Source organism: Anomalospiza imberbis, chromosome 3, assembly GCF_031753505.1.
Source record: "Anomalospiza imberbis isolate Cuckoo-Finch-1a 21T00152 chromosome 3, ASM3175350v1, whole genome shotgun sequence".
Lineage (NCBI taxonomy): Eukaryota > Metazoa > Chordata > Aves > Passeriformes > Viduidae > Anomalospiza > Anomalospiza imberbis.
Genome location: NC_089683.1, coordinates 56,815,279 through 56,826,291, shown reverse-complemented (window position 1 = coordinate 56,826,291; position 11,013 = coordinate 56,815,279). Strand labels below are relative to the sequence as shown.

General features: G+C 41.9%; 1 long non-coding RNA gene across 1 annotated transcript; it reads right to left on the bottom strand.

Moving 5' to 3' along the window:
• Positions 1–7,608: 7,608 nt before the first annotated feature.
• Positions 7,609–9,648, bottom strand: LOC137469917 (uncharacterized). The gene is made up of 3 exons (XR_010996786.1): positions 9,368–9,648; positions 8,744–8,847; positions 7,609–7,767 (listed from the first exon to the last, which is right to left on the bottom strand). It is a non-coding gene; the product is annotated as an uncharacterized lncRNA (long non-coding RNA).
• Positions 9,649–11,013: the final 1,365 nt, after the last annotated feature.

The following is an 11,013-nucleotide window of genomic DNA, read 5'->3' as shown; positions in this document are numbered from 1 at the left end:
AGAAGAATGGATTTGGGATTTAGACAAGTGTCTTTTCAGAGATGCATTGAGAATAATGAAAAATACAATGAGCCTAAGTAAATTAAAAAAAAAAAATTATTATATTAAGTATGTCTGAGATCTTCACCCTTCCAACACAGAGCACTTTCTTTCAACACAGAGCACCCGGGAAACCTCAGAAAATGGTTAGGCATGTTTGGGAGTGACATGGCTGCTTTCTAAACAGTGCTAATCTTGAAGATACATTTTACTTTAAATACACAGTTACATTGAGACAGTCTTTACCATACGATATTCTTTACCAGTCTGCTCCCTTGATTTCTGAAGTGTGGGAACAATATACTTCAATATCAAGGCTGGAATTTATTTCACCTAGTTTTAATTGTCTATATGTATGGGAATAGCCTCAGCCTAAGCCAGGAACCCTCTTCAGTCAACTCAAAGAAGAAAATTCATCCTTTCCCAGCTCAGTGCTACCAATTGACCCTGAACCTCAGTGTGTGAGGCATTAAAGTTCCTAATGGTACCCAAATGTCAGCCATGAAAAATCATGTTGAATAGAAGTCACTGTGGGGATAACCATTTACATGCATCTACAGTAGTGGCCATTGTACTTGTTTGTTCATCAGACACTCAGCTCTTAGGATACTTTCTATATGGTGTTCTTGGATGGGCATTATACACACCATTAATCACAGCAACAGTCTGATGTGACTGAAGTCTTTCAGCATCATTGTAATCCTCAGTATTATTATAAAAATTCTTACTGGCCATAATTTTTCCTAACATTGAAGCAAAAATTTCCTTTGGCCACTGAGCTGAATTGCTTTCCCCTTACTACAGTAATAATTCAAGAAGTCTTTTGATTTCTCTAATATGTATCCTGATGCCCTTTGTTTAGCATACCCTGAACTGTCTTGCTAAAAAAATTACAAAACTTTACAAAACATTTAATTTTCCCCTTTTCCTCATTTTCTTTCTTGTTGTTTTCATTTGTGTGATTTTCCTTTCACTCTGCCCTTGCTTTAAGTTCTGATCCAGTGACTCTTCTCAGCAGTACTGTGGGGCAGGCAGGCTGCCCTCCTGCCTCCTTGCCCTGCCTGGTGTGTCCCTGCTCCTGCTTGGCCTCACCCCATGGCTCTGAGCCCAAGCTGGGAGCCTCATGATGTCTAGATTGAGACAGACAAGGGATCAACAGTAAAAAGAGACATCCTTCTCCCTTTCAGAGTGGATGGCATGTAGTCATTAGAGGCACATGGAAGTAAGGAGGCTTTTTTTGAGTGCCTGAATAATCGGCACAGAGGGGATCTGCCAGTAGTATTTCTAGACATGAAAATTTAAAAATAGATTTTGTCACCAAAGTGGACTCTAAGAGGCTGATTCTACTTTTTTTTTTTGTAATAATTTCCCTCCTCCCACATAACATACCATCCATCCCTACATACCCTCAATGACTTTTTGGTTGGATGTTTTCCTCACTTTATAAGCCCTTTCAAGATGACTAAGTAGTGGAGCTATCTCCAGCTTCCAAAACCTGCAGTTCATGATCCATGCCCCTGGCTCAGGCCTAAGACTCAGTAACTGATTTGTGAGAGAGCAACTATTTCTATTTCCTTCTCACCAGCTTCATCCCCCTGCCATTTGAGACTTCCTGAAATACTTCTGGTAGGGAGATGCCAATTAAGTACAGCACATTTCTATCTCTTTCCATTGAAACTTATAACAGAAAAGGGGACTTATTCCACAGGATTTGATGAGAACATTTATTCCTCAGAAATAGCTACATTTTGTCCTTATGCTCCCATGTGCACTTCTGCACTTGTCCACATGGCAGGCTCACAAGGTACTCATTTGCACTTGCAGCCAGCTTAGGCTTAATTACAAGACTTCACAAACAACCAGAAATCCTGCAAAGCCACAGCCTGGAGACTGGTCAGTAGCCATATGACAAGAAAGGTATGTGGGTTGAGTTATTTTCACAGTGTCTTAGCTAACAGCTGAAGTGCCACTCTCTCAGTGGCAGTGTCCTTCTCAACTGCATTTCTTGTACCACCTAATCTGCCAGCCATGGTGGAATGCCACTCGGTGTTCTAGCCCTCGCAGTTCACTCCCAGTTAAAATACTGCTCTTCAGGGCTGTTTAGTGTCATAAGTGTAGGTGGCCCTTTCCTTTCCTTTCCTTTCCTTTCCTTCCTTTCCTTTCCTTTCCTTTCCTTTCCTTTCCTTTCCTTTCCTTTCCTTTCCTTTCCTTTCCTTTCCTTTCCTTTCCTTTCTTTCCTTTCCTTTCCTTTCCTTTCCTTTCCTTTCCTTTCCTTTCCTTTCCTTTCCTTTCCTTTCCTTTCCTTTCCTTTCCTTTCCTTTCCTTTCCTTCCTTTCCTTTCCTTTCCTTTCCTTTCCTTTCCTTTTCCTTTCCTTTCCTTTCCTTTCCTTTCCTTTCCTTTTCCTTTCCTTTCCTTTCCTTTCCTTTCCTTTCCTTTCCTTTCCTTTCCTTTCCTTTCTTCCTTTCCTTTCCTTTCCTTTCCTTTCCTTTCCTTTCCTTTCCTTTCCTTTCCTTTCCTTTCCTTTCCTTTCCTTTCCCTGAACAACAGAGCACTTCATATCACCACAGCCAGATATGAAATGCTTTTAAACCCTTCTATAATGAGGGCAGTATTATTCTGGAGAGGGAAGGAGAGAGAGGAGGTAATTCCACATGTCATCCACTTCCACCAGAGGCTCCTGAGGATACAGTTATTACTAATGTCTACTGTTTTCCGCAGCCCAGAATAATGCCCACTCTCCAGTACAATTTGTGCCTGCTTTAAGGTGCTGCCATCCGTCCCTCTGGAACAAACACAGGAAATGCATCAGGAGGCCTCAGCTGCAGATGGAAAGCACATCACCAAGTGGCGCTTACACTGCGAGATCCCCTAGATGAAAGTCTATTTCAATGAGCATTGTGTTTCAAGGTCCACTTCCTCCAAATCTGGAAAGCTTAAGAAGGAACATCCCACTTGTGTCTGCCGACACAAAGGGCTGCTGTGGCTTGGGAGATGTTATCGGCCTTCCCGTGCCACGGCAGCAGCCTTCCAGTGGCGTCTCCCAAGATTACTCATTGTTCCAGGGGAGGCTTGACTCCTCTGGGTGGGATCTCATGGCATCCAGTTCAGATGGAAGTAGGTGCTGCTGGGAGGCCAGCCAGACTCATGACAAAGATCTCTGGCTATGGGGGAGTTACACTAGGGGACCAAGCTAACAAAGTCCATAGCGATCACAGAAGTGGGTACTGATTCATGAAATGTGTCCCTTTTTGTTGGTTATATTTAGTAAGTACCATTTAGAGCAATCAGATGTGAGCCTTGGCTCCTGGCTGAGCTTTAGAAACTGATATGTCTTTGTCCTTTTTTTTTTTTTCATGTACTCAGGCACTATTGATTTCTACATACTCTTCCCATAGTTGTCAACTTGGAGCTCAGTTATGTCACGACCACCTTAAATGAGGAAATAAGGAGCAATCCATGCTTTTAAAGATCATCACTTGAAATTCAGGGTTACTGTGAGACACACATGACCCTTGAAAGGCTCTAATTAGGTTCACTTTGCAGAAGCCTCTTGCAAGGTGGATGCATGCTCACATTACCTTAATGTCTTGTCTCTAAAATTAGAGTGAAGGTATAAAAAGCAACTTTCCTGGAAGACTTCCTAGAACTGGTGCTTCTGGTGCCAACTGAAGATACTGGGAACAATCACTTTTCTCACAATGATTTAGCTTTGTCTTCCAGACTGCACCTCGAAGCACAAAAGAGGAAAAGGAAAAATGACCTGAACATTTCCGGAATTTAGCAAATTTTTGATTTGCAGTCTGGCAGGCTCACATTTGAACTGAGGAATTTACTCTTTTTATTATCTCTCTCCTGTCATACCAGTAAATCCATCTCTGGTTTCTCTTCCTTATCTCTTTTAATTTTTTAGGAGGTCAGTAGAAGATAAACTGCAAAGCAAAAACATATGTTGGCAGTGATTTCTTACATATAAATGAAAAAGATTGAAAACATATGTTTTAGAGAGGTGCAGGAGAGGCAGCAGAGAGGAAGAGATACAGCCTTCCCAGAAAGAAAATTTTTAGTCTGCCTTGCAAGCAATGGAAATTCCAATTTTAGAAATTGTGCTACAGGCTAATAACGTACAACATTGTTGGCTATGGCACATGGAAAAAAAGAAAAAAAAGCTTTTGTAATTCTGTCTCTCTTGCCAGAGGAATGACATGAAGCCAGTCAAGCACATCAGGGGGAAATGTTAATTTTCCACAGATACAGTCTAAGAACATTCAGCTAATACTGGTCATGCATATCTATGCTTTTTACCCATGCCATAGAGTCATATCATGTTGTTTGGTAAAATGCAAACTTTTGAATTTTCCATCAATGGCAAACCTGCAAGCTCCAATTAGTTAGCATCCCAGCAATCAGCATGTAGGGAGCCTGGTGGACTAAGGACAGAAGTTCATTGCATAGTTTTCCTAAAATAACATGTTATTTTGTGTAGCATATGCTACAACTCCATGGCAACGGAGTCAGGGAAAATGGTGACTGAATGGTGACAGTGATGTTGAATTAACTTCTGATAACCTCACTCACCCCATTTCTGGATCAAGTGTAATGCTAGTCAGCTGCTGATGGCATATTGCCACCACTCTCCTTCTGACTGAAGCTGAGAGAGGTTTTGAAAGAACTGCTGACAAATAAGGTCAAATGTACGCCTGGAATAACTTTTTAGTTTAGTGGTTACCCAGGAGTGGATTTGGCGTGTGGCTGTGTTTAAACCACTCTCAAGGATGCGGTGCTGTTTCTCTGGAGGCAGGATACAGCCCATGAGCACAGTAATCAGTGCAGGTACAACCTCTTTGGCTCCTGGAGTATGCTATACAGCTCATGGAGAGAAAGAAGGATAATTCTCAACAGCTGGCATGATGGTAGAAGGATGAAAAAAAAAGAAATCATTACATATGCATAGAACTGCGAAATTCAAGGTATCACTTCATGAAATCCCCAGTTCATTTACAGCCTGAGCTGAAAATATTTGGCACAGTTTAACAAAAGAGAAAAGAATAAATCCATAACTGTTTTTCCATGTTATAGATCAATTTGAGGTGGGTAATTCCTAATGCATGTCAGAGCAGCCCATAGAATGTCAATGAGCACTATTTCCTTGGGCCATGATGGGTCAATTCAGGAGTTAAGGTTCTACAGGGTTCAAGGCAAGTCTGTGTGTACTCAGTAGTAGTTGGATACACCTTGAGATAGACATAAAAGTCCAACAACTTACTCTGCTCAGCTGTGCAACTATAGAGCTGTTTCTGAGCATCTCCAAAGATGGAGACTCCCATTTTACAAGGAGTCATATGGAAAAGACAAGAAGTACTTAGTACAAGTTGCTTATGGGGAGATTCCAACTGGACATGAGGTAGAATTTTTCACAACATGAGCAAACAATCAGCCATTGGAATAAACACCCTAGAGAAGCTGTGAATTCCCCAGCATTGGTCACTTTTGGGATCTGGCTGGACAGTGTGCTGGACCATTTTGTATAGATTGTGCTTTTGCCAAGAAAACTTGGATCAGATGATCCTTGAGGTGCCTTCCAACCTAGTATTCTGTGATGTCTCTCAGTGATGGGAATTGCTGCTCACTACTACAGGTGATAGCTCCCACCAATTTGTGCACTGCAGAGTAATGTGCTTTGGAGACTCTCAATCAGTGCCTATCTATGTGTTCAGGCATTGACACTTTTAGCTGGCAATGGAAAAAAGCTTTATGTCTGGTGCCAAAGATTAGACCAAAGCAAAGGGAGTTAAAAATAAAACCAACATGCTTGGAAGGAGTGTCAGGAAGGGGTCTCCTCAGTTAATCAGAATAGAAAGCCCAAAGCCCTTCATCTTCTGGAAAAACATGATCTTTATTGTGTAGCACCCAGGTCTCCTGGAAGTACTGCCAGGGGATATTAGCTACTCACTCTAGAGTTATTGATTTTGAGGGAGTGACAGCTCTTCTGCACAAAAGCAAAGAGCTCCTCTGGAAGCAGTACAACTCTTCCATGAAATGGTGATAAATACAGATAGCTTCTGGACTGGACTGGGCTAGAGGGCTGCCAGCGAAAGTGACTTGCTGAGAAAATTTATTTTCTTTTATCACTTTCCTAATCTGCAAGTTGAAAGTGACTTCAAGGCAATTCCAGACTGAGCAGGTCTGACAATAGAAACAGACAGACATGGCACAAGTCATTAGCAGAATTAGAAAACAAATACTAAAACCAGTTAGCATGATAGATACTCTTTTCTTGGCTATGTAGTCCTTTTCTTCCCTACCCAAACCCATGTCACTGACAACATGAATATTTCTTAGACTGTTCTCTAAGTGGGAATTTTTATCTGACTACCTACCCCTTTCCTGGCTGTTCCATTTTTTGGAGATGTATGTTTCAAAGAATACAGTAGCTGTGATATTGCATGCATTGTCCTTGCCTACATGCCACTTCAGTGACCAGTTGGCATCTACCACTGAGGTTGTTTAAACTTGTTGAGTATTAAAAACATTTGTAATCGTAAAGAGATGCATCAGGTCCAAGGAACACACTAAGGTGGTGACTCCCCTTTGTTAATGCTATCTATTTCTGCCTGCAAGCTGCATCTTCACATCATTTCCAGACAGTTTTTGCAGTCAGGAGAAAAATATTGAAGAACAGTTTGGCATTGATGTTCCATTAAGACAAATACAGGTTAAAGAATGCATAAGCCTGGCTTTTCTGCTCTGATAGAAAGCTATTATCACAAGAAGGAAAAGGAAACTGCTGGCTTCTTTTTGCTGCTTCTCGGCTGATACACCTTAGTTGGCTCTGATCTATGACCCCGGCCAATGACTCTTGGCCGCATGTAATGGACATGTCAGGTTCTGTCAGTACAGATGAGCAGGAGTTCTGGCACACAATCATTCTTCTCATTTGATCAATAAATCTCCCAGCAGCTCTATTTGCTCAGCTTTGCTCCCAAATGACTTGCTGCAATCATGACACCATAACTTACCTGAGAGATAACATCACACCTTGTTCCAAGAGTTTGTGTCTGTTGTTTCCAATGTGAAATGGTGGGAGGTCAAGGCTTTCAGTGGTATTTTTAGAATATTGTGGTGTTGGAAAGTCCAGTAGTCCCAACCACTACAATCAGCCTAAGGTTAATGTGTAAAAAACACCCCCTCTTGTTGCTAGATTTTACAACAACAAAGTACTATATATAGCTTTGCAGGAGATAAGGATAATTCAGCCCGATACTTGAAGGCACAAGGTCATCAGCAGTCAGAGCTGGAAAGAAATGCTTCATGCCATGTGTAGCAATGTCTGATGGGGTAAGGACAGCACGCTTTGTCTGTAATTCCATTTCATCACCACGTGCTACTTTTTACTACACAGGCTGAATAGCAGATAGGGTTGACTAATAACTTCACCCATTGGGCCAAATCTGTGTTCTGAAATGATTTTTTGACTTATGACTCATTGAATCAAATCTACTCGTTACCTCTGAAAACCTTCTCAACTTTTTTATTTCTGTAATACAATTTCCATAAAGCTTGTATCTTCTTCTTGGATCCATATAAAAACTTAAGATCTCATCATTTTGTCTTTCTGTAATACAAACTTACTATTTCTAGCACCATCTAACACCAGAACTCCCTCTTAGAGTAGATCTCACTCTTCTCTGTAAATTCCCCTTCTAAAGACTACATCTTCATTCAAGGTTCTAGGCAACAGAAGAGATCAACTTAGCTAAGCATTAAATGCAAAAGTCCTGGTCTTGGTTCTGAGCCAGCCCATCACCTAATTTCTGTCTCATTTCCATAACTGGTAAATGAAACTGGCAACAGTTCTTAGACTTAGTAATGATCAGAGAACAGTAAGAACCATTTACAGCATAAGTTCAAGGCTGGAGTCACAGAATCACACAGAATCACACAGAATCACAGAATTAACTAGGTTGGAAAGGATCTTTGAGATCATCAAGTCTACTTGTGTTATGATGCACTAAATGACCAGGCAATTCCTACATACGTGGCTATGGCTATACCACAGACAGAAAAAAGTGGTTCCTGGACACAAAGGTAGCAGAATGTCCTCCATCCACCCACTGCTCCACCCATGTTTCCAGAGCAGACTGGCTACATGCATATGTTGTAGCAGTTGGCCCTGAGTTTGTTTAGGTTGCATGAGTTATGTCTCAGGCATTAAGAAATAATGGGTAAATTTTTAGTGGGGTAATTTTTTTGAGTTCAAAGTGATCTAAATAATGACAGGATTGCTTTGCATCCCACCCAGCTGGTGTTTTTGTGTTCTGACACTGAGGACATGCATGGTGTGGCTTGAGGCTAGAGGCCATGAACTACTGCATAGGACAAAGCCTACTGCATAATTACGTAAGCCAGGGGAGACAACTCAAGAGCATCCAGTAAAACTTTTGAGAGTGCCCTGCTGAGCGACCTGTCACTCAAACTACTCTAAGAAATCTTGTTGCAGTGATCCAAACTGGACTGAGGTAACACTTAAATGATGTAGACACTTGTATGTGTAGTGGTCAGCTGGATCTCTTTCATTTAGCATAGATCTCTCACATACACCAGTCTGACAAGGATCTAAAGCTAAAGCAAAGGCTTACAGCAGGAGCCTCTCTAGGCTTGCAGTCACAGAGAAATGGCAAGAAAAACCCTCCAAACCCCACTCACCTTTGAAGTATCTCTCTGTACAAGAAGGTAGACTTTCTCAGAAGAATGTCTGGAGAAAATCCTGGCATGTCTCCTTCCCCTTTTCTCTTGATACCTGCCTTGCACTGCAGAAGGGAAAACCAGAAGCCTGATGCTTGCCTGTGACACAGATGCTGCAGTGGGGTGGTATTGACAAGGGTGATATTCTGCTGGGTTACTCACCCACTGGTGCCATGCTGCTCCTACAACAGAGTGGCATCAAAAAATTAACTTGAGAATATGCTCAATACTTCTGCAGTTGCCTTCCCTTTCTCCCTCCCTGCTTATCTCACCTTTGCCTCAGACTCTTCCACAAAGAGCTGCCAGCTCTGAAGCTCAGGTAGGTAGATATGCAACCTGCTCTTTCAGCCTGCTTATAATACATCCTGGCTTATTTTAAGCTGCCAGAAAGATTTGCCCTGCTCTCCTTGGCATTTGTTACTACTTACACCAAGGGCTGTTGATAACAAGACTGGGGACCAGGCACATAAAAGGTTGGAGCAGAGGGTCAAAACCTGATGTTCCTTTGTCCTTGATCTGCCTCAGACATCCAATGGAGTGATATGCTGGTTCTGATTTATGTGTAGATCAACAGGAAATACTCACACCACCCCTTTGGGCCTCCTCCACTTCCCCAGTCCTCTCTGCAGAGACTCTGGGTATATTAATTCCAGCTGGGCACATAAGTTCAGAGAGCCCCCATGGAAGGAAAATAGTGAAACAAAAGGAAGAGACAGACACTTTCAGTGCTGTTTTGCTGCAGGAAGCTCAGAGACAGCCGTTCAGACTGAAGAAGCTGCAGGTCACAGAGTGGGCACTTCCTACGAGATGGGAAGCCACAGCTCACTGTACATGGAGCTGTGGTGGGATGCAGGCTCCATTCCCTCCTTTGGGCTTTTATTGCCGCAGTCGGTGCCGCCGCGGCTCAAAGGCACCAGTGCAAAGGGCCAGGCACCCTGCTGCCACAGGAGCTTTTCAAACAGCTCTGTGCCCAGTGCCGTGTGCTGCCATCCTCCAGCACAAGTCTGTGGCTGGGTTATGAAGAGCCACACAATACCAGGAGCACTGGGAGAACGATCACTGAGTACCAGAGGCATGTGACTGAGTGTGCATGAATCATGAATGGTGGTCCTATAGCACATTTATTAGGAGAAAAAAGCAGCTATCAGAAAAACTACCCAAAACCTGTCTTCTTTAATATATTTAATGAGTTATGTCATACCTTAAATGTCTAGTAAAGTTACCAATGTGAAGGGTTATCTGAGGAGAGTATAACCGTTTTTTTTAATAAAATTGATTTTAAAAGAAATTTCAGCTGTGCCTTCCAGCATTAATTTGTAGGTTATATCCTGTATTTATTACTCTTGGTGTAAAACTTGTTTTTTTACATTTCACAAATGCAAATGGAAGCTCTGCATATTTGCTGTAATTGTAGGCCATGTGGAAACACAACAAACTTAAGGCTCCTCCAAATATTGATGAATTGCAGCCTAAAGAATCACAGAATCACAGTATATTCTGAGTTGGAAGGGACCCACAAGGATCAACAAGTCCCAGTCTTAAGTGAATGGCCCGTACGGGGACTGAACCCCTTGTGTGTGAGAGAGACAGAGACAGAGACACAGACACAGACAGAGACACAGACACAGACAGAGACACAGACAGAGAGAGAAAGTACACAGAGGAGGAAAATCTAGCTCTTGGCAGAAAATACATGCAAATATAAATGTGTACATATACTTACACACGTTTATATTCTGTTTCTAATGTCTTTGTTGAAGGGAAACATCTAGAAGACATAAAGAGGGTCATCTATGACTCTAACATCTATGACACCTCTGAATCCCAACAGTCAAAAATAATCAATGCACCTTGAAGACTTTTCAACTCTGTGCTGGCCAGTAAGAGTCCTTTGCCATCTGCACATCACACCAGAAGGGCCCTAACTTTTAGGACTGATAGAGGACATGATATACATACTAGCCCTCCAGAGCTTGTTTTGCTGCTGATGCAGCCATCCATGAGGAATAACTGCCAGAGATTTTATTCTCACAGAAGTGCCAAGTTGACAGTTTGGCTCCATATATCACAACTAATTTTGGTTCAAGTGATATCATCAGTTGCAATATTGTGATTAAAGCTGTCAATACAGTGACATTCATAAATACAATTAATACTCAGAAACCTGGCCTTAATTTTCTATACCAAAATTATTATGCTGTCTTCAGCTCAGGAACCAGATGTGATATAAT